Source organism: Manis javanica, chromosome 16 (genome assembly GCF_040802235.1).
Source record: "Manis javanica isolate MJ-LG chromosome 16, MJ_LKY, whole genome shotgun sequence".
Taxonomy (NCBI): Eukaryota; Metazoa; Chordata; class Mammalia; order Pholidota; family Manidae; genus Manis; species Manis javanica.
Window position 1 is genome coordinate 30,308,043 of NC_133171.1, and position 24,661 is coordinate 30,332,703.

At 35.1% G+C, this 24,661-nt stretch overlaps 1 protein-coding gene across 1 annotated transcript in view; it reads left to right on the top strand.

Annotated features, from left to right (window-relative positions):
- EYS (eyes shut homolog) overlaps positions 1–24,661 on the top strand; it is a 1,533,253-nt gene that overhangs the window by 122,577 nt on the left and 1,386,015 nt on the right. The window contains 1 exon segment of the mRNA XM_073224289.1: positions 21,457–21,508. The gene's annotated coding sequence lies outside the window, so the exon portion shown is untranslated.

The following is a 24,661-nucleotide window of genomic DNA, read 5'->3' on the forward strand; positions in this document are numbered from 1 at the left end:
TAGAGCTGGAGGCATGACATACAAAACTTATAAAGGGAATACAAAGATAATTCTGGAGATAATATTTAATGGTTGACATTTAATTTAGGACTAAATAAGAACATAAGAACCATTTATAACCATGACACCTGTTAGATACACTGAAGGAATACCCCTGAGCAGAAAACTTTTGCCCAGTGTCCAGGAGTCTGGCATGAGGAGTCCTTTGCAGATTTACTTGAATCATTGTAAGGTCAGCCATATCTACTTGACAGTGCAACAGAGATGGGCAGAAAAGGCTTTTAGTTAAAGATTTTCTCTTAATTAGTCTTGGTTCTGGAGGAAGTTAAGAGAGAATTTACTAAGCAACTTATGGAAGTATAGTAGGAAGTCAGAAGTTTTTGCACAAAGTACTTTTTTGTGTGCAAAAAAAAAATAGGTTTTTGCAGAGATATTGCACAAATGCTTGTGAAATAATCACCCACTTATCCTAGCTGGAGAGAAATAAGATCATAGCCAGACCTCAGAAGTGACAAGGGCAATAGCAAAAGCTGAGGTCAAATCAGGTGAGTCCATGATCACTTGCACAGTCTAAGCTGAGAGATTCATACCTAGTACACAATCAGAAGTCATCATTAGCAGATCTCAGAAAGACATAACCATTCTTGGGATATCAGTTTGGAAACAAGAGGAAACTGAGGACATAGCAGCCCTCAAAGATCCCTTTTTTTTTTTAAATTTCCCCAACACCATGAGATTCCAACACTCATAGAGGTTCCTTCTGCCCCCATGAATAGGTACCATCTTTGGGAGATGAGCAGAAGGAAGGGAGGGCTGTCTGGGAGACTAAACATTTTTACTCAGGAGACACTGTTAGTTGATTAAGCAGTAGGAAGCCTGTAGTTTACTCCAGTACTGAGCAGAAAGTAGGAGGCGGTTTATACAAAGGACCTCTTTGAAATAGCTAAGATATAAATCAAAACTTCTCCAGAATAAGGGACACTGGCTAAAGGAGTAAATAAGATGCATAGGAATTATATTTTGGCTACTTATACAGATCACTCTGTTGCATGTAGGCAGTGCATCGATGTAGGTATCATTCGAACTACCTAGCTCATATTCTCTTATTGGTCTTTACCCAGGGAATGTTGGATGTCATAAAGATAGGCTGCAAATTGCTAAATTGTATCCTCCAGAAGTACCCTCAATTGACTTTCTCTCCTTGTCCTCTGAAAAATTCTAAACTCCTTGAAAATATTATTCCAGTTTTCCTGGAAGAAGAAATTAAAAAAGGGATTCCTAAATACCAGTAGAGACGAGTTCTCTTGCAGGCTTGTGAAAATATCAGCAATCTCTGATCACTACCATCTTATCAAACTGGTAAAGATAGTGAAAAATCAGATTATCTGACTGCTGGCCTTAGAGATTGCATTTAACAGTCTTTATAATAATTTCAGTACTGTGCACCCAGAACGGAAGCTGCACAGACACCAGCTACAAAGGAACCTAAAGAAGGTCTCGGATAATGTTGAGATGAGCAGCCATCATGACAGATCATTCTTAAATACCCTTCCCTTGATCCTCTGTAATATCAGATAAGCCTCTGAACTTCTGAAGTGACCTTAATGTGGTTCCTTCAGAAAAGATGGTGAATACAGAGATGAAGAGATATCCTAGATGTCATTAAGATGGCACTTCTCAAGGAGTGTAGGATGCGGGCTATGAGTGAGGATGAAGTCAGAATTGAGGGCCTTTAGAGGCCCCCAAATTTTGACATTTAGAGGAGGAAGCTCCAAATAAATTGACAATATTCTTGCCCCATTAGCATGCTAGGAAGGCCCATAGAAATGAGCCTTCAAGTCAGTGCAAATTCTACTTCTTTGTATTTCCCAAGACTTACGCTAGTCCACACTCAGCCTTTAGCAATGAACTAAACATTTTTAGCTCAATCTTCTTTCCAGCTTGTATGTTGGCCCTGTTTTTCTCCTGTGATCTGCCCATGCTTGGTCTCTTTCTGGAGGTAGCCATCTATTATTTGATTTTAGCCATATTGGTAGTCTGGTGACCTCAGTTTTCTAATGGATTTAACTGAAGTTTTGATTTTTTAGATTGTTCAGCTTTACTTAATATAGCTAAGTGAAAATGTTAATCTTTCAACTTTTCTATATCCTAATCATAAGATGGAAGTCATTTTACATGATCTTTGACATTAAAATGATTATGTGATATATAATGAAGACAAACTTAACACTATTCAAACATGAATAAAACAGTCACCATTTTTGACTGCTTTTCTCCTTAAAATTTGCTATTGCATTTTGGTGTTTAGAGCCCCTTACATTTTTCTCTGGGTCTCAGAAAGCCCTCATATTCGGTTTGAATATTAAGCAGTTTAAAGGGCATTTTACTTATTTTCCTCTCTTTTGAAACAATTAGTTTCTTCTTCATATGGAAGACATTTCAAATGGATTAAATAGTCATAGTATATATAATCTTTAACAGATTTATACAAACTTATTTCTCATTAAGTAACTATTCAAAATAAAAAACGCTTTCAGTGAAAAAAATTACTTTGAAACAAGATTACAATTGACAATCACATGCCTGCACAGAGCTGATTTTTAAAAACCATTTCAAGATTTTATTTAAATTTTACATTATAGTTGGAAGAACCAATTCAGGGTTTTAAGCAGGCAGTGATATGGCCCAGTTTGCATTTTGGAGAATTCCCTCTGGCATCAGTGAGAACTGGTTGAGAGAGGCAGTGGAAGTTGGGTAAACAGTTTAACGACAGTCAAAGTACCAGACCATGAAATTATACACAAAGTTAGCAGGGGAAGGGGAGGAAAACAGATCTGAGAGACAGTAATGCAGGAGAAAACTGAACAGTATAAGTAACTATTAGCTAAGAAGAATGAGGAAGGCAGCAGACATGCAGGTTTGTGTCTCATCGCATTCAGGACATGGAAGAGATGATTTGCATTTTAGACACTGTGACTTTGAGATAGATGCCAACAATTGGATGACCAAGTCCAGCATTCCAGAGAGCCATAGTTTGAGTGGAGAAAAACCACTACCAAGGGAAAGAAATGGAAGCAGAAAGTCCTGTCCTCTTCTCAACAATTTATGTTGTTGTATTTCCAATTCATGTTGTCCGTATCTATCTATGCCTCCATTTGCCCAGTGATTTGCTAGTTGATGAAGCCCTGTTAGATAGTATAGTCATGGTAGGGATAAAATGGTAGTGGATGAAGGAGATTCCTATCCTTTTGCAGCTCACTGTGAACTTCTTAAATTAAAATACATAACAGCATTCCTAATTTATTCTGTAGAATATTCCTGTGGGCAAGGCTTATTGTTTAGAATTCACAAAGTTCTCAATGCTCAAAGGAAGGTGGAAATGTGTCTCGGCTCCCTCTTGGCGTTTACCTGTATGTATTAGTAATTCAAAGCACTAGGGAGCCCTTCTATTAACAAATCTGTCTAGCCAGAATTTTTGAGAATGGACCATGTTTGTAAAGGTATTATTTATATCTTATAAGGTATAATGCCAGTTTGGAATACAGTGATCTCTAATATAATGTTCAAATGTGTTATTTCATTTTCAGCTTCAGGTCCTTTGTGAATCTGAATAAAATTTAAATTGCTTCAGTCTTCTGATTTCTCTTTTTGCTAAAAGCGAAAGCTCATCTTTCTAACAGTGTTCTTGAAGGACTCTTATTTCCCTAATTAATGGCTGTGTCCTATTAGTGCTACCGAAACAAAAATCTTATCATCCCACTAAATAGTTAGAAAAAGATCTTAACAATATTCTGTCATTCGTGTCAATTTTTAAATATGAAATAATTTAAATGAATATTTCTAGTTTTATGAATAAAAATGAAGAAAAGAGATAATCTTTTCTGTATTCTTTATTGAATACCAGCTAATATTTAACATTTTCAGGAAAATTACAAGCATCTTTGTAAAAAATGCCTCCTGCTATTTTACCTGGAACATACTTTGGAGAATTGCCCTTCTGAGAGAAACATTACTGCGCATCAACACTTATAATTTACAGTGTCTGCACTTGTTTTTCATCTGGGGGTTCATATGAGTTGCCACTTTTGTCTAAACATGAGATATTTATACAAAAATCAAGTCTTTCCCAATATTCAGTTAAGAGGGCCTTTTTTGTTCTTTAGTTCTAGCTGTATAAGTCCCTGTCCATTTGAAGTTTTTGCTAGAGTTCTAAAAATGACTTTTACACACAAAAAAAATCACAGCCAAAATGTAAATAACTGCTTACTACTTATCTATTTGCTGCATAACAAATTACCCAAAACGAAATGACTTAACAGAAAAATTTTTATTATCTCACAGGTTGTACATGTAGTTTAGCAGGGTTCCTCAAGTTCAAAGTGTCTCATAAGCTGTAGTCAATTTGTCAGACACAGTCAGCTCACACTAACCTGGGAAATGACCCACCTGCAAATGCACCGGGCAGAACTGATGGTTGCCTTGGAAGATCTTCTAAACTCACCCATTTGGCTATAGGTAGGCCTGAGGTCTGCTGGTGATAGTTACCAGTTGCTCCTGACATGCGCCTCCTCACATGGCTGCTGGCTTCAACTGAGAAAGGTGTTCCGGAGTGAGTTAGCAAGACTGAGCTGTCAAGACTGGAACTACAGTGTTTTTACAGCCTATTCTCAGAAGCAAAATCCCATCACTTCTGCTGTATTCATTAAAAGCAAGTCTCTAAATCCAGCACAGACTCAAGGGAGGGAATTAAGCAATGGTGAAAATATCAGGAGGCAGAGATCACTGCAGCCCACCTTAGAAGCTGCCCACCACACATACATTCCTGTTATACTTAGCAAAAAGACTTAGGTTTCAAGTCTGAATTGTTAACAGGAAAGAATAAGTTTTCTCTCTTCCATTCTTCCTGAGACATGGAGTAGTATATTACTACTTGAGATTTGCTCTTAGAACTTCAAGCTAAGTGTTAAATGGAAAATAAATTCAACAGGAAAGAAAAGGAAAATAAATGTCCTTAAATTCCATTTAAGTGGCATAATTACATTTGAAACTGACACACAAATTCATTTCTACAGAAAATGAACATTGTTTGAGAAATAGTTTATTAAATCCTGCACAGAATACAAAATGACTAAGATATACAGTTGGGTCCTAAATATGCATTAGACCTCGGGCTCATCTACTTATTACTTAGGTGACTGGAACAATGTATTTGGGATAAGTGTTCCCATCTCACAGAGCTTTTGTGAGAAGATAACGCTGTGAGGATAAAATGAAGTAAACAATGGGCAAACATACAGCTATGTAAGGTTCTTAGGGCAATGCTTAGCACACTACTACTCACATAAGAAATAATAACAGTGATAACAGTGATCACGATGATAATAGTTAACAATAATCTAATGCTTTCAATATGCTAGCAGCTATTCTAAGGGCTATATAACTGTTAACTCTTTATTTTATTATTACTAGTCAGGCAGCTTATAATGGTCTGGATTTGTATACTGGCTCTGCTGAATAATTCGGGTGAAGTTATTTGACCCTCCATGTGCCCCCAAATTCCTCATTTCGTAGTGCTTTAAAGAGTCAGTATTTGTAAAAGTGCTTAGGATACTGCCTGGTACATTCTAAATGTTCATTATTTTACTGAAAAATATTATTATCTCATTATGTATAAAAATAAAATAACACCTGTCAGAAACACTTTCCAAAGAGAAAGAAAAAATACAGTGAGGGTTCAAATGATCTCTTTCTAATATCTGCATGGAGAGTCAAGAAATGATATTTCGAGAAACATGGCATTTCCTATAAAAGAGTATGTAGATAAATGGGATTTTAATATACAGAGATAAAAAGTGCATTTTAGTGAGAAAGGACAGCAAAATTAAAATCTTCAAGATAGGAAACCCTGGCATACTCAGAAGCATAAATTTCTGAAGCGTAACACATGACATTGTGTTTGGTGAAAGGAAACAGAATGAATTTGCCAGATGGAATTTCAGTGGATATGAGTCTTGTCTGCCATGCATTCCCTCTTTCTTTAAAACAGCACTTACATTTCCATCTAAGGAAAAGTTGATTTTCAGACCATGTAGATAAGGTAGGAATGCCTCGTGCGTCTCTTCCAGTGTTGGATTCAGTCTATCTAAATAGTATTACATCTCAGAGAACAGGGCTTCTCAAAATGCAGTCTGTGGACTAATAGCAGCAGCCACTGGGAATTTGCTACAAATACAAATTCTCAGGCCCTTTTACAGACTTACTGAATCAGAAACCAGGGTTGCTGCCCAGCAAATTTTTTAGCGTGCCTTCAGGGGATTCTGGTCTATGGCAACATTTGAAATGACTCATTTAAAATATATACATTTTGGGAAAACTCAAAAGTGTGTGATTATTCGCCTCAAGTGTACTTTTCACCAGAGTATGCCCATTAGAAGCACCTGGAGAACTTTCCAAACTAGAAATTCTCTAGGCCATCTAATTATGACTTAAATGTTCTGAGGTGGTGCCTCATCCCTCATGTATTTACTAATTCCCACATGATTCTCATATGTAGCCACTTTGAAAACCAGTGCCCTTAGCTTGCATCAGATTCAACTGAAATTGCAGAAATGAGATAATAAAGAGGACCCAGAGAAGTAAAAAAAATGGTTATAGAGAAGCAATGAGTCTCAGTTTGGTTTTCTAAGACGGCCTCTGAAGATGTTGGAGGTCCTTTACCACAACAGGACTTCCACTGACCTTTGAGCTGAACCTGGGTGATTAGTGGCTCCTCACTCACTCCCAGTTTTGGAATGTAGGCTTGTGGATAAACTGAAGGTTTCTATGGTCAGGATTCTCACCTGGCCCTGGTTGGCTTGCTCACTACACATGTGTGGGCAATACACTGCTATTGACTCTGTATAAAGGGCTCCGCCCAGTGCTCTGGGTGACACGGTGGTATAGCTGCAGGAGAGCAGAGCAGAGGCTGGAGTGGTGGCAGTGCAGAGGACGAAGACTGAGACGGCTGTGGGGACAGAGAGGCCCAGAGGCTGAGACCAGCTTGCTTCCTGCAGACTTACTCTGAGTGGATGGGATTCTTGTGATTGATCTGCCACCGTGGGAATAAAGTTGGATATAACCCTTTCACCCCAAGAATGTTCTACTGTAATTTCTTTGGTCACATTGAATCCATAGTGAACTTGTCCCTGCCGGAAACCCATTGGCAAGATAAGGCTCCACCCATTGCTCCTCATTAGGCTCCATCTGAAGGCTGCAGCCTTGAGAGAATAATGTACTGTTGAGACCATCTGGACTGGATACATGACTAAGCCCTGTTCAAGCCTCCACATAAACTTTTAAGATTCTGGCATCTGGGTGTGAAGACCTTGCCTTTCAGCCACCTAAGACAAGCCTTGGAGGTAAGTTCCCTTGCTTACTAAACCTGCCGCTCTCTTTGGTCCCTTTCTGCGCTCCCCGTGCGGGGCCCGTTGCGAATTTCACCTGGGGAACTTCCGAGGTTGCAAAGCAACAGAAGTATATGGATTTTTTTCCAGTTATGTCTGACAAATGACTTACTCGATTATGTGAAAATAGTTAATAGGAGCTGGTGTTTTGAAACAACTAATTTGTGGAAGGGTAGGTGACATTTAAGTCTAGAAATTTTACACATGGACTTCTTACTATGGTACAAGTTCAAAGGTTATGCGTCAGAGATCAAAAACAGAGACAAAGGATTTACTGGACTGTGTAAAATAACTCATGCCCTTTCCTGGCATACTTAGGGATTCATTTAAGTGCATTAGTTTGTGATTCATTTAAATACCTCCAACATTGTCTCCCATTTCTGAAGTTACTGGAAATAGGAGGCAGAATTAAAACTTAGTTCTCATTCTGTCTCATGTAAAATGCCATGTAGTAGAGAGGTGCACTGAAGCTAATGTTAGTTTACACTTATTTTACCTATGAACATGTAATCAATAACCCTGGGAAAGGAGTTTTAATAAAATCAAACAATCTTTCTTTTATTTTTCCTGCCTCCATGAATAAATTTCAAAGACATATGTACTATAATTTTAAGTTGTGTTTAATTCAGTGAGATAGTGCTGCATCATGGAAAGACCCTGGGCACTTGAGTTAGCCCCCTATCGCCTACTGAGACCTAATCACAATTATAGTCTCCTCCTGTCTGCATGGATAGTAGCATTTACTCAGAGTTGTGAGCATCAAAAGAGATAATACAGGTCCATCACCTGCCCAATGCCTCCCAGTAAGAAGTGTTAGCTGTGGTTTTTATTGTTATCATCTTCACCTGAATATACCTTGAATATACCTGTATTTCATGTAAATAATATGCACTGAAACAAAACAATTAAAAACATGGTACCAAAATGTCTAGTTTCCTAAAAATACCCCATCTAAAATATTAACTGTACTCTAATATCTTAGAAAATTTACACATTTTCATATGCACTCAATGAGACATTTATAAATATAAATATATAAAATTCAACCATATGTTGTGATTTGGCAGACAAATAAAATCAATATTAATTAATTAAATTTCATTACCTTTGACCCAAGTCCTTGAGTGCTATTAGAATAGTTAATAATGCCTTTTCCCCTCATCTTTATTGAAGTATAACTGACAAATATTGTATGTATTTAAGGTGTTGAACTTGATGTTTTGATGAAAGATATACATATACATTGAAAAATAATTGCCAAAATCAAGCTATACTAGTTACTGTTTTTTTGTGTGTGTATTGAAAACACTTAAAATCTACTGTCTTTGGGAATTTCAAGTATACAATGCAATATTGCTGACTATATAGTCCCATTGCTATATAGTAGGTGTCCCGAACTTATCTTGCTTAACCGAAACTTTGTACCTTTTAGTCAATAGCACCCCAGTTCCCTTCCCCCAGCTGTTGGCAACCACCATTCTATTTTCTGATTCTACAAGTTTGGCTGCTTTAGATTCCACATATAAGAGTCATCATACAGGATTTGTCTTTCTATGACTGGTTATTTGCCTTAGTATAATGTCTTCCAGATTCATTGGCATTGTTGCACACGGCAGGATTTCTTCTTACAAAGAATGCTTCATTGGGTGTGTGTGCACAGTAAATCTAATGTAGAGGTAAAACTTGGATCAAAGCTTATTGTACTCATGCTAATTCCAGGGACCCTCTCATTATGAACCCACTCCTAATACAAAGGCATTATAATGAAAAGCACACAGAAAGATGAAGTAAATATTAAGTAGGAGCAGGGACACATAGAGCCAATTCCACCTTGTGGGTGAACCTGGAGAGGACCAGGTGGGAGGTGTGCCCTGGCAAGCAGTAACCTCAGGGAAGGGAGGGTTAAGTCTGCTGAATAAAAGATGATCTTGACACTTTCTCTCACTCTTATTCTGTTCAAATCAATGTCAGTAATAAGTTATACAGTTGCCAAGCCATGCTGTTTCTAGTTTTAATGCTTGAAAAGAAAGGTGATTAATAAGGATTCTCATATCCAGAAAACGTGAGCGCTTATTCTTTCTTGCACTGTGTACAGATTCAGGGCAATCCAGCACCTCAGAGGGTTGGGCATCTAGAGGGAAGAGTTGATGAAGAGGTGATAGATTCAAGATAGGTCTAAAAGGTATAGCTGATGAGGCTGATGAAAAAAAAAATCTGTGATTTGTGTATTAACAAGGTATTTCAAGTTTAATTGGGTAAAAATACAACCAAGGGCTCTTTGCTGACATCATTTTGTGGGCAGACAGGAGATCCGGCTTCATACTGATGGAGTATCTACCGTCTGTGACATTTTTCTATCTTGGTTGTTGCATCAGGGAAAGAGACAGCTAGAATGTTTCATGTCGCTTTCCCCTGGATTTAACACTCATTTTGTTTACCTATAGCCTTTGATGAGAACCATTTTCATGAACTCACTTAACAGCAAAATGGAAGTGTGGGAGAAAAGATAGAACTTTTAGAAGCATCATGGTCTCTGCTATAATCTTTGTTGTATGCTTTAAAAATTTTCAACATACTTTTAGTTCACTTTGCCATATGTTTTATTTTCAGCCATATTCTTTTTAAATTTTCTGTTAAGACATATTTGAAATGACTCCAAAAGTGACATAAATTAATAAACCTCAAGCCAAAGTTAAAAAATGGGCATTATCATCTAAGAAAATTTTTACATTTTCCTGATAATATTGGAAATATTAATATTATGTACTTTCAAAGATTTCATTTAAAAATTATAGAAAGCATACAGCATAGTTAGTTTCCTAGGCAATCTAGAATACAAATTCCTAAAAATAATAGCCTGGGCCCAGCAATAAATAAATTATATATTGGGTTTTGGGATAAAATCTGGATTGTTTCTTTGAGACTAAGCAAATTCTTGTTTCATAAGTCTATGTTAGGAAATGAACAAAAATACATCCCTAGGCCAAAAAAAACAATCTTTACAAGTGAAATAACTCCTATTGGGGTTAATATTTGAACTTTTATACTGTCAATAATTATAGTAAAGGTAACATATACTGTATGTTTTCTCAAAAGTATTATGATGTTAACTTCAGATATTGCAAATTATTCAAAGACAGAACTTATTATTTAAACACATGGACAGCAGAGTAAAACTGCAGTTCATGGAGTTCACTGCTGTGTTTGCTGGCAGAGTTTAAAGAGTTTTCCTTATTCTAGACATATATCAAAGCTGATGCAAGAAAGTTTATTAGCTGCAGTAGCTCAAGCAATCGATGACAGTTGGGGAGTAGGAAAAAGTTGGAGGCAGCAATAATAAGAGGTAGTCATGGGACTAGAACTCATATTCAAATTCAACAGGATACATAAGTGCTGCCTGAGTAACCAAGACAGAGCAGGAAATTAACACGCAAGAAAACCCCTCAGTGCTTGCAGATGTGGGATAATTCATAATGTCACTCAGGATGTGTCATGGTGTATGCTTTTCCTTATTGGGTGAGTGCATTTTCATTCCCACGTCAGGAACTAGAACTTTCTTTACTCATGTGTACAGTTCAAATAGCATTTTTAAAAAGCACATCAGTGAGCGAGATAAACACCCAAGCAGTCAGCTGGAGGGTACACAGAGGCAGAACTGCACAGGCCAAATAAATAGAAAAATTATTCCCTAGTAATAAGCAAACCCCAGCAGTGGGCATTTTCTTGGCAAATTGGAGGGAAACCAAGTTCCATAAACAATACAATTCCAAACTATTCTCTACTTCATGTGGCCTTTGAGAAATTTCAGGAAAATTGTACAACTCTACAGCTAATAAGGCTTGTGACTCAGAAAATTAGGATCTCATGGTAGACTTGGTTAGGATGTTCTGATTGATCAGAAAATGATCAGTAGAACTGAACCCGAACAGTCTAAGAAGGAGAAGACATGGAGGAGGGGAGAAAGAAGTGACAGAGGCAGAAACAGACACACGTACATACACACACAGAGTGGGCGGAAGGGGGTAACCAAATATAATGACAAAATAAATTCAGTTAGACATCCTTGGCTAATGGTTTAACCCACCATTCCTTATTTGACAAGAAATTCAGTAACTCTTGTTAGTTATATAAATGAGGAGCATTCCTTACATATCACTAACTTAAATAGCTTATTTCTGTCATGCTATTCTACATGTGATATACTTCTGCAGAATTAAGAGATCATTTTTTAAAATAGCAGGTATTGAACACTTAATATCTAATTTTCATAAGGACAACTAAAACATGTCCCCAATCCCTAACGAATGGCAAATTTCTGCAGAGGAAGACCATGCATAACTCACTACAACATGTGTGTGTATGTTATATATAACATAATTACATATATATGTAGCAGATAGATTACATGCACTTAATATGCATACATGTACATAATATATAAATACATCCTTTGTAAGTACATGAATTTCTATGTGAGAATGCAAGCAGAATTGAAGATAAGAATCAACTATTTCTGTCCAAAAATGTAGAGTGTACATACATACGTGTGTGGTGTACTTTAGTATGAGGGCTTTTGTCAAAGAGAAGAAAGAGTATTTAAAAAGAGAGTGAAATAGAAGTGAAATTTCGATTGGAGGTAAACAAGGAAGAAACAGTTGCAGCCCGAGGAAACAGGGCACGAGAAAGGACGGTAAGATCGCCGCGGGAGAGGTCAGAGCAATATGCTCTGTCAGACACAATGTGGGCGAGGGCCTCTGCTTGCAAGGAGAGAGCCTGGAATGCCATGTGTAAGGACTTGGGATCAAAGCACTGTAATTTCTATGCAGGGGTGGTGTGTGTGAGCAAATCTTGCTAGAAGACAAAGGGCAAGATGCACAAGAAGCCATTCCACTTGACAGGTTACTAGACATTTCAGTGATGTGATAGAGGAGAAAGTAAACTTTATCACAAGGTTGAGAAAGTGGAAATAGAAACTTTTACAGAATGAAGTGTTTCATCTAACAATCTCACATGTTGAAAAAAAGATGATTTATGATTTATGAAATTACAGTTCATTTACTTACAACCCAGATCATAAATGTTTACTTTAAAATCAAAGTTGAATGTATACGCCCTATTATATATCAATGACATCAAAGTTATATGAGATCCTTTTTAAATATATTAACATGACATCTACATATCGGGAGGTTTAAGAGTTACAGAGTACTGCGAGAGACACATTATAATGAATTCTGTTTCATTTATTTTAATACAAATGCATCAATGTAGTTTTCAGAAAGTCGTCTTGGAAGAGCTCTTCACTTTGCCAGAAACATAGGAATGATCTGTAAGAAATGGAGTTTCATTATTTTCCTGTTAGCAGTGCTTTTTTTTCTTTTAAGTACAATCCTGAGCAATTGTTAATATTATATTTTACATGCCAAGGCGTAATATGGATAGGAGGAAGGTTTCAAAATAGCTTAAAAGAAATCAGTGAAGGAAACAAGTAAACATGATTGATGCCCATTTTCTGGGACCTTGGAGGCATAAAACCACCATGTCCGTAACTGTGAGGGGCCCTGCAGATACCCACTCAGCCACACGACGGGCCCACATCTGACACTGTGAAGACAGAGTGACACCTTTTCCCTATGTTAGCTTCTTTGATGTTATAGTATGTACAATAAGAATAAAATGATTTGTAGGAGAAAAAAAACAAGTGAAAATGTTAAATTTAAGTGGGTAAAGGTTTATGACATAGGCAAAACAAACACAAACCAAATGTGACAATACAAATTATACAGTTTAGAGAAAATGAGGTAGGACTATTTTATACATGGCATGTATAAATACATGGTGGGAAATTTCATTATCTAATTTCACACCTTTAATTCCCTTCTAGATCAAATTTTTCAGAACTTAACCGTTGTCACAAAATGATTTCTCTAAACATTTTTTAAATAGTGAATTTTACTACCTTTTTCTCAAGGCTTTTTTTTTTTGGTGAGAGTTTTGAAATAAATAACCAGCTGTACACCATTCCCTGAATGATTTATACTTCAAGTCTGAGATGATTAATCCTCACTCGGCCATCTTTAATTTTGATAATGAAAGCTCAATAATTTCAAATCCTTGGAACTTTATCCATGTCTCTTTTTTATAAAACTGCAAATACAGTGGATTAGTTATGTCTGACAGAAGCTTACAGTGCACTCTAAAAATAAAATTGTATGTGCAATTTAAAATATTTTGTCAATTTTACCTTTGAAAGAAGGTTTACAGTTAGCCTTTTTAATTCTTAATTCCAGATAGTGTTGTCCCAGTAGAACAATTTATTTTGGCCCTTTACATCCATCACATTAAAATTTGTGTTACAACCTTTTAGGATGCTCCAATAAATAATAAACTTAGCCCAAGGATTATTTCTAAGACATTATAATAGTGTAACTCATAGCAGCATGAATTGCCTTGTGATGTAAACAAGTGTTCCCAAACATTGTTCTAAGAATCATCCTCTCAATAGTAATCTACAATGTGGAACATGTAATCTGAGACTTCAAGTTATTTTACGTTAGAACACTCAGATTCTAATAAGTGTTGCCTTGTAAGCTTTGAAAACAAAAACATGTATTTAGAGTTAAGTAACCCAGAATTTGAATTTCAATAGATGTTTATCATATAAGAACAATATTGTACTGATATAGCCAAGACACTTCAGTATGAAAGAAAAAGTTGCCAAGATACTTTAGTAGAAAAGAAAAATATACTTAATCAAAGAAAAACTGGACTATATTATAAACTATAATGCCTCTAGTTTTAGATTTCCTATAATAGAATTTGACAGATGTTCACAGTGGCACTCTATATGTCAATCCATTTATTTTTTACCTTAACTGTTCTTGTGGGTAAAATTGCAGTATTTTCAGAATCTCTTGCCTGGTTTTAGTGTGTCTACATATCAATAGGTTTTCCAAAGGATGGAGAGAAGTATTTCATCTCCATTTCAGTAGGTGGTTACAAGGGCAGGGAGTGAGGGCATATCTGGACCACAGAGGTTTGGTGGAGTCCTTTTGCAGATGGGTTGCAAGAGACATGGGTGAGCAGAAGTAGACGAGTGCTTGTAGCAATAAACATATTTCTCCCACTTTATTTGTCCCTTTGACTGATTTTAGCTCTGAATGTTATTTGCCAGGTCTGGGAACATATCCTCCCCTACCCCCACCAGAGTTACAGTTCTTTATTCCCCCTAGTAAGTAAAGACATATTTTTCCTATCAAAATCCCCTTAATAAGAAATTCTCATCTAGTGGAGGAAATAACATACTTCTCTACATATTTTCCTTAAGTTGTTTTAGCCTATCATCATAAAGTGTACATTGCTGTTCAAATGTATCACAGTTGTGTTAAATCAGTTTTACCTTTAATAAAGGTCTTGACAATTTGCAGAAATGCATTTGCTTTCTCCATGAGGAGTATTGCCTTAATTCCACATCGGTTGTGTTGCTTAAGAGAGAACATCCTTATTTCCAGCATTTCAAAAGTTGCTTCTTGTAGTTTTGAAATTATAAAATTTAATAACTTAAATTTTAATTTTGAATTCTTGTTTCACATTACTTTACCAAGAAATCAATGCAACATCAGAGTATACTATTATATTAATTCTAAATTCCCTATCTCTTTTGTTGCAGTTCCAGAATTCTCTGTATTTAGTCAAATTTTTCTTTAGAAATTCAGAATGTGTATTATAAGAGAAGCTGTGTGTATTAAAGTAGGATGGGTTTTTTGCATCCAAAAACTCTCCTAACCCCTTCTAAAGCAGACATTCCTGAAGAGTCACCGAGGAAGTTAGATTTGGCAAAGTACAGGCTGTAAATCACCAAATAATAGATTGGCAACTTAATACTGAATTGTTAATTAAAAATTGAACTGTCCTTCTAAAAGGATATTTTAGTGAGAGGCAAATTCACATTGAGTAATTATTGAATCTTGTAGCAATGTCCCTCTCATAAGTGAAGTACAAAATAAGATTAAGCTTTTATTTTGGCTCTTGGAAAACTAATTACAGTAAGACTCATAGTTTAGCTTTATTAAAATCTCCCTTAATAAAATATTTTTCTAAGTAACACACATTCACCATTGAAATAATATAGTCATATGAATACAGTCTCATAAGCGAGAAAACCTGAAAGGTGTTTAAAATTATCCTTTAATTTATGAGAAAAGGTATTGTAATAATTTTTGTTTCAAGGAATACATTAAAAACTGTTATTGAAATAATACTAAATTTTATTGTATTATTTACTTTCTTCTGTAATTAACATTTTTGTACCACTTCAAATTCTTTACCTGAATAATAATTCCACTTGTTTTTATACAACATGCATTCATGAATTAGGACTATTGAAGCAAGTCCTAAATTCCTTTAGTCAGTCAACCATGAAAATGAGCCAGTCTGTTTATTTCCTTTGTTCATTCATGTAAATAAATAATTGTGCTTTGTCAGAGATGAATAAATTAGTAATAATCATTTAAAAGAGCTTTCACCCTGGTAAATACTGAAAATGATCAAACATAATGGTTTGGGTGAGTGTTTATACATTCATTTCCTACTGTAAGTCATTTCTTGTATTTTGGCATTCTTGAATCATGAAAACAATGTTTTATTCTAACTATTTGCTAATAAGAGGAAATTTTTTTCCTTTTCTTAATGGTTTTAAGGCTATTTAAAATTTAGGATTTCAGTACAGGAAATAGCAACAGACCAAACTTCCATTTTATAAAATATTCTGTGAATAGAAATATGAAATAAAAAAATAACTTCAATAAAACTGTATTTTTATTGAAGTTATAAATCCATGTATCTTGGGGACAGAGATAAGAGAATGACATCACAAATTATCTATAATCCCTTCAAAAGAATGGTGGTAGGTTTGTATATTCTTAACAAATATATTTCATATACACACACACATATACATACATATATTCCTACAGTGCTGAATTCTGAATATATGCTTATAAGTAGTATTTGTGTATGTATGTGTGTATAAAAGATATACACATTATTCATATTTTAGAAAAATTTGAAGTGGGTTATAAAAACATATATGTAAATATAATCCATAATATTCACATTATAATTCTATACTAATATGAGATACATTTTTTATTACAGATTGGATAAATATCATAAATGTTGAAAAAAAACTCTACATTGGAAAGTAGAAAATTAGTCTTACCATAGTACTTTCAAAGAGAAATAATTGATTTGAAGATATTTGATCGATTCTGACAGAACAGTTTTGATCTTATAGTTACTGATGCTTCAGACTTTGTTTAAAAAAAACCTAATTGGTAAGGAGACATGCCAGACTTTTTCTGTACCTTCTACTACACAATTAACTCTATAGAATCTCCCCTAAAATCACAGATTTAGATACCATAATATCATCTAATTCAGAGTCTTTCAAATTCAAAACTATGGATTTTTGGATTCGATAATTTGCTGTATGGGGCTGTCCTGTGCAGTGAACATTTAGCAGCATCCCTAGCCTCTACGGACTGGATGTGTCTCCACCCCACTCCAGCCCCTTTGTGATGCTTCAGACATCACACATATCTTCAGTCATGGCCAGATGTCCCATGTGGGCAAAACTGTACCAGTGAAGAATCTTTGATCTAAAAAACCTACCTGTTTATCAGGTGGTAGGGCTGTAATGCAGAAATGCTAAGTGAGTTATTTCAAATCACTATCTGATAAGAGGCAGAGCAGTGCCCAGAGATGGCTGGGGTCCCTTGTCCATGTCCTTTCCTCTTCAGCACAGCTGGCTAAAATACATCTTACTCACTTGTACTATGTATGCAAGATCAAGAAGTTATTCCCAATTTCTACTTTCTGAAGTCTGAAATTATACTTTTTTTCTAAGTAATATGCTCATCAGATATTAACAATCCATCAAAATTCCTTTTTGTGTAAAACAAAAGCAAATATAATATTGTCCACTTACATAGCTGACTCTGAACAGAAATCCATTTGTATTATAAAAGTAAATAGCTCAATTATGTAAAGACAAGAATAGTGAATCCCAACTGCACTAATTGCATCATTGAACACAGTGACCACTTAAGGCCATTGTAGAAGTGAGTTAATGTTATGAATATAGTACTGGTTGATTTGTTAATAGTTGAAGCTTTCCACTTTTTTGTAAAGTTATTCATTTTATAATGTGGAGAGGTTAGTGTAAATGGGACTCTGAATTTATTTGGGGGAAATAACAGTTACAGAATTAAAGAGGCTTTGTAGCTGGAGACTGACTCAGGCTTCCCAGTGTCTTTTGGTTTGTACCCTTTAGGTAACCATAACACAACACAAGCACCAACCATTTGGTATGAAATAATTCATATTGAAAGAGAAGAATAATGTTTGTCTTAGTGAAAATATAAATAGATCATTACTGTAATTATCCCTGAATTTTTATATTTAATATACCCCTATATAGAATTGCTACTACAGCAAATTAGTTCAAGTGAAAGAAAATAATATTAAAATAAATAGACTTGAGCCTCCACTTTATGTTTGGAGTATTTTAACCTAGATTTTCTTCTAGAGAGGGAGGAAAAATAGATGAAAAGGATTGTATGGCAGTATAGTGTAACAAAAAGCTAACGTTTGAGTTAGAGACCTTAGGATTAATTTCTTTTTTGTCACTTAAAAGCTATGTAAACTCTGTAATACTTAATTTTTTAAAACTCTAGCATGGGACTCTATATATAGTCTTCAAGCCATTGTTATATTGAAATGAATATACATTATTGTCATATTAGATATTATTATTATTACTAAGTTATAGTTGGAGATTCCAATTGAAATAGTGGGAGAAAACATTTTTATACAACTGTGCTCCAGGCAGCTGCATCTGGAAGGTCTCTCCCTGTGCACCAGGTGAAACTTCCACCTGGTGGACGGTGGAGTGGGGGGCGGGGAAGGGTCCTTGACTCTGAATGAGAAAGAATTCTCAGTCAGGTCGGAAGAGTACAAGCAAGGAAGAAATTCATTAGAGCAAGAGTAGAAATGAATGGCAGTGGCCTTGCAGGAAGCTAAGAACAGGAAAATGCAGAAGGAAAGTTTGCTAAACATGTTCTTGGTATAGGGCAGATGCCCTTGCCATCTCTTAAAGCCAGGGTCACTTGGCACCCGGTGTCCATTTGAATCTGCACCGTGTGGGGACTAGCCCCTACCACCCCACGATCTGGGGGAGCCGTAGAGTACAAGATGGAGTGAGATTATGTTCTGAGAGTTTCCCAGAGTTGGGAGATTTTCAGGCAGGCTCCTGCAGCTGCGGTTCCCTCCTGGTCACCCAGGCAACAGGAACTCAAAGGCCCAAATCTGAGCTCTCAGCAGCCCCTCCCTACTTATCAGGGGTAAAGCGGAGACTAAGTGAAGACTTAGAAATAGAAGGAAGTAGCAAAGGAGCAAAGACACTTAGAGAGACAAAATACAATTAAGCTGAACAGTGAGAAAGCTTTATTTAAAGTTACTCACTTGAAGAGAGATAAAGTGTGGGCATCCTCAGAGAGGAGGTGTGCTCAGAGGTTGGGGGTTCCCCCTTTTAAGGATTTTTCAAAGGACTAGGGGATATAAACTTGACAAATGGTCTCAAGATGCTTGTCTCTGGTGAGAGACACCATGTCTCCTTTCTTCTATTATCAGTCCTCCAGGTAATTCTGCAAAATTAACTTAACATGAGAAATTTACTGATCTGATTGCTCCCTGGGATAGCAGGTTCCCTCTGGGAACATACCAATCAAGACCGCCTGCTCTGCCCCAAATGTGGGCTTAGTTATTATCTCTTTGCTAAAGAATATGTTAGGAATCTTCTTAACTTGCTGGCTTTTAAAATGGAATCTTAGCTTTAAGCTGGAGTCCCTCCTGTTATACTTTTAATATCTTGTCTTGTTTGAAAACTTAATCATGAGACTTGTCTCATGTCTCTGCCCTACATCAACTGCATCTCTCAAAAAGCATACAGTATTTTCCACAAAACAAAGGCTAAGTATAACATTTCTTAGATGTGGTTTTCTTCTATTTATTTCATATGTAATCTCTTTTGTTTGCACAGGAATCTTCCAAACTACATGGTTTGTGGTATTCCAAGTATGTGCATTCACTCTTAGAATAGTCTAAATGGTTTTCTTTCTGCAGAATCATGGTGGTGTGGAGATACTTCTGAGAAAGTGTGTTTGTATTTCTTGAGGTTAGAGAAATATCATTTTTATTTATCTTTTCATGATAGGAAAGGATCATTTAGCTCTCAGTTAAAAGTGAGACTCATTTCATACATTTCCATGGCATAAGCTGGTATGCAATAATGAACAGTTAACGTGAGATTTGGCCTTTATTCTTTGAAACCTAAGTTGCCTAAGCCTCTGCAAACAGAACTAATGGGGGAATTCATAAATTCACTGGACAATCTTAAAACTGAGCTTCTATTTATTAACTTCCCAGGGAGGCTACATTAGTGACTTAAGTGATGTCTTAACATATGTAATTCCACAAGTCCATGAGAGTGCTTGTACAAACAAAATAACTTCAAAGCTACTTTTCTCTTTTAGTATTAAAATATACTAAAAGATAAAGAATTCTTAGAAAAAAGTCACCAACAGGGAGCACTGATAGTGTAATAAATGCTTTGCCATACATAAGAATAGAGAGAAGGTAGGTTTTGCTGATAAAAGTATTTTTAACATATTTTTCTTATTATTTTTTAATAAATGATTTTAATGTTTACAGACATCACTAATAATACAGTATATGTAGTCTTTTGTCTAGTGAATATAATTGTTATTTACTTGAATAAATAAATAATAATAATTTTGGTTAGTAGGAACATCCCCAAAGAACCAAGCTCATAGGATTTACTCAATAATAACATTAAAGATTCCAAGAGATTATTCATGAAACAACTTCCATGTTTCCCTCATTTACTGGCACACTTCACTTTGCAGTTGGTAATTGTTCTCTTTCCCTGGAAGAAATTTTACTCCGACATTTCTGACATCTACTAAGAATAATTCTGGCCCATGTAGTTGAAATTCAACCTATGTGTACTGCTTTTGGTTTGTACATACAGATGCAGAACTAACATGGCCTTGATCTTTGAATAGATAAATTAGAAGTGGCTTATAGTAAAAACAATTGCTGTACAATAAACCCAGGGTTCTCTTTTTATGTCTTTCCTACTGTATCACTCTTTCAGGCACATATTCTTAAATCTCTTGAACCAGTCCTAGTCTATGGGAGCTACATTTTTTTTATGTATGTTGAATGAAGGATGGGGTGGGAGAAGACAGTGGATAAATGAAATATTGTTAATTAGACCTGGAGTGAAGTTGCAAAGAAGTCCCACATCAATTTACAGTCCTTTTGATTAAGCTATGAATATCATGTATTAACTTCTAATTATGTTGACAGGTAATTCCTTAAGTTATATATTATAAAAATTTCACTTTTCAAAAATTTGAAACAAAGTACCAAACTTGCTTATTGCATTTGAATATATTAACATATATCAAATTAACCACAAAATTCACTAGATGACATTTTAATGCTTACAGGTTGAAATACTGGGATATTAATATATTATCTGTAGTTCAGGCTTACCTCGGGATAAAAATGGTCTCTAATATCTCTATTGGGGAGAGACAAGACACTTAAAATCTTAAGTTGAAGTATTTAACATTATAAATTTCTGGTTAGCACATTAGCTATATTAATTTGAAATAGTAGCTCTATATTATGTAATGGAATCAAGGTTAAATTTGTATGTGATTATGCATTATATCTTTTTGTATGGACTATATCCCATTTAGCTTTATATTTATACAAAACTGCAACATTCAAACAGCAGAACAGGCCAAGATATTACTTGATCATTAATGTTTCCCTTAAAGAATACAATGTAAAGGCTATTTAGAAAGGCTATTTAAAAGTGTTTCTTACCACTACATGGTTTCATTTTTTTTTTTAATTATAGAATTAGGCTTTTGATGAAAAGAGGACTTCCTATATTCATTGTCCTGAAACATGTGAGTTTCTTAATGACTTTTATAACTTTCTCTATAAATTTCATTGGCTTAAGACTAGTACAATTATTAGATACAATAAATTTTGTTTGGATATTAATCTTGAAGTGCATCCTCAGCAATATTTTAAACAACTATCTTGATTATGCACCTAATATTTACAGTTGTTTCCCTGGTCTGATTAATTTTTATTTCATACCAGTCTTTATCCTGAATATCTGAAGTCTTACTACATATATTTCACATTTGCTGAATTAATATTGGGATTTATTTGTTGACTTCAGAATAATCTTCTTCTGGGCTATTTTTTCCTGAGGATACAGATTTTCTTTGTGTGACTAGTTTTCCAGTACTTTATATAGTTAGAAGCATATGCATTATATCTGTGAAATGAACTTATTGGCTTAATTATATTCTGAAATATTATTTTTAAATACCGTTATGGCTATACTTAGTATTTACATGGTTGTATGCATACAATAAATCCTTTTATTTTAATTTCATGTATTTTTATCCTTTTAAGTACATATTGCATTCATATGGAAAAAAATAAGTTACAACAGAGTAGAGAGTGAGAAATTCTCCGTTTCTTGTCTCCTGATTATGCAGATCCTTTTCTTGGACATGAGAATTATTGTAGTTTCTGGCATTTCTTTCCAGAGATATATTATAAACATATGTTTTAATTTTCTTTGCAAATATCAACATAGAATCAACATTTTTATTCCCTATTTTTTCCTGCCAGAATTGTACTTTGGAAAGCTTTTCATTTCAAGGCATATGAAGCTGCCTTATTTTCATTTCAAGTCACTAGAATGATTTTAAATTTTATCTCCTTTTAGATACTTGTAACTGATTTTTTAAAATTAAGTTTTTGGTATATTTGTCTGCTTGGGCTGTCATAGCAAAATATCATAGACTGGGTATTTTAAATAGTAGAAAGTTATTGTTCACAGTTCTGGAAGCTGGGGAGTCAGACCAAGGTGCCAGCTATTTCTGTGTCTAGGGAGGACCCTCTTCCTGGACTGCAGATGGCTGCCTTCTCATATGTCCTCACTCTCATGGCAAAGAGAGAGAGAGCTGGTATTTCCTTTTCTTATCAAGGCACCAGCCATACTGGATTAGAGCCTCACCTTTATGACCTCACTTATCTTTATCATCTCAAAGCCCTATCTCCAAATACAGTCACAATGAATTGTGGAGGGACACAATTATTTTGCACATAATATTTCCTATGTTTAAGTAGATGAAGGAAGATGCAACAAAAGACCCATATATAATCAAAGCGAAACAATAATAGCCAAAAATATTCTGATTAGTTAAGATTATATAATGATTAGATGACTGCCACATCTGATGAAAATGTAATCTAGTTAGAGCAAGAGAAACTGAAGACATAAAGTCATTGTACTGGATCGATCCTTACATGGCTTTGGAAAATTATTTGAACTAGCACCACAGAACTAAATAGGGTTTTAATCGGCAGTTAAATTCTGTATGACCAAAAGAAATTGGGATATGTTGCAATCGCTTCTTTAATAAAAAGCTTAGGCAATATGCAAGAAGATCCTATAACAATTGATTCAATATTTATATTCTTAAATTTATAATGAACTTTTGTTAGAAAGCCAAATTAAATGTGTAGAAGTCCGCTTTCTGGATCCTCAATACCTACATTAAAACAACATGAGGGCTAAACTGCACATGTCCCAGGAGCATCATACCGGGTCTTCAAGGGTGCCCACAAACTTCCCTTATCAGCTCATTGAAGGAAATTATCCGTAGCCTTGTTAGCATCTACCAGAACATCACACACGGGCTCCCTGGAGAAAAATGCAAACTGCTGTTTCTTATAGACCATGCATGGATACCATTTTTGAAATGTCTATTCATGTACTTTGCCAATATTTCAAAAGATATTGTATATAAACCTTACAGTTAATAAGAATAAACAAAAAGGAACTTTAAAATAGACATTTTCCACACATGACTATATAAATAAAAATTAATGTAATTTATCCTTTTCTTCCCCCATTGGTCATATATGAGTAGAAGAATATTCTACCAAGTTGAGATATTTTAGTTAATTTTTTTAGCTATGCCACAATTTTATCTACTACCACTTAACAACGGTGTTTTTATTTTTCTTGTTAATACATTTTTTAAAGAAATGTTTCTTTCTAGAACCAAGATGTATATTTTAAAATATTTTCAAGGTATTACACTTCACATGTATGTATTTAATTTACCATGAATTTACTTTTGAATGTAAAAGATTCCTATATCACTTTCTATCTCTGTGTGGATACACAGTTGCCCTAGCATGATTTATTAAATTGTCTATAATTCTCCTACTGATGAACACTGAACACTGCCGTATTTGTTCAATAATAGGGTTCTACATTCTGTTCCAACAGCTCTTCATAAAGAAACCACTGGAGTAATATTACAGTATTTTGCAAACATAGATTTTTTTTTATGTTTTTATATTTGCTAGGGCAAATTTTCCTTGTTCATCTTAGATAATGTTCTATAAGAAAAAATAATTTCTTTCTAATCTTGGTCCTTTTCCATTCCATATGTATTAGATTGTGTGCTTTTCAAATTATCCAAAATGCCTATTGAAAACTTCATTGGACTTTCTTATCTATATATCAGATTAGGAATAATTGAGTTTTTTTAATATATTGAGTCTATCTATTAGCATATGTAATGTTCATTGATTAAGACCTTCATTATTTCCATGCTTTGTTTTTATTTTTCCACAGTTCTTGTGCATATTTGTTTTTTGTTTTTTGCTTTTGTTTATTCTTATCCTTTGCTATTACTTAAATTTTCCATAATTTGTAATTTTTTTATTGAGGTATCACTGATACATCTTATAAAGGTTGCACATGAGCAACATTGTGGTTAAAACACTCACCCATATTAACAAGTCCCCCCCGCACAACCCATTGCAGTCACTGTCTATCAGTATAGTAAGATGCTAAAAGTCACTATTTGTCTTCTCTGTACTATACTGCCTTCCTCCTGACCCTCCTATGTTATGTGTGGTAATCATAATGCCCCTTAATCCCCATCTCCCTCCCTCTTCAACCCCTTCCCTTTGGTAACCGCTACTCGCTTCTCAGAGTCTGTGAGTCTGCTGCTGTTTGG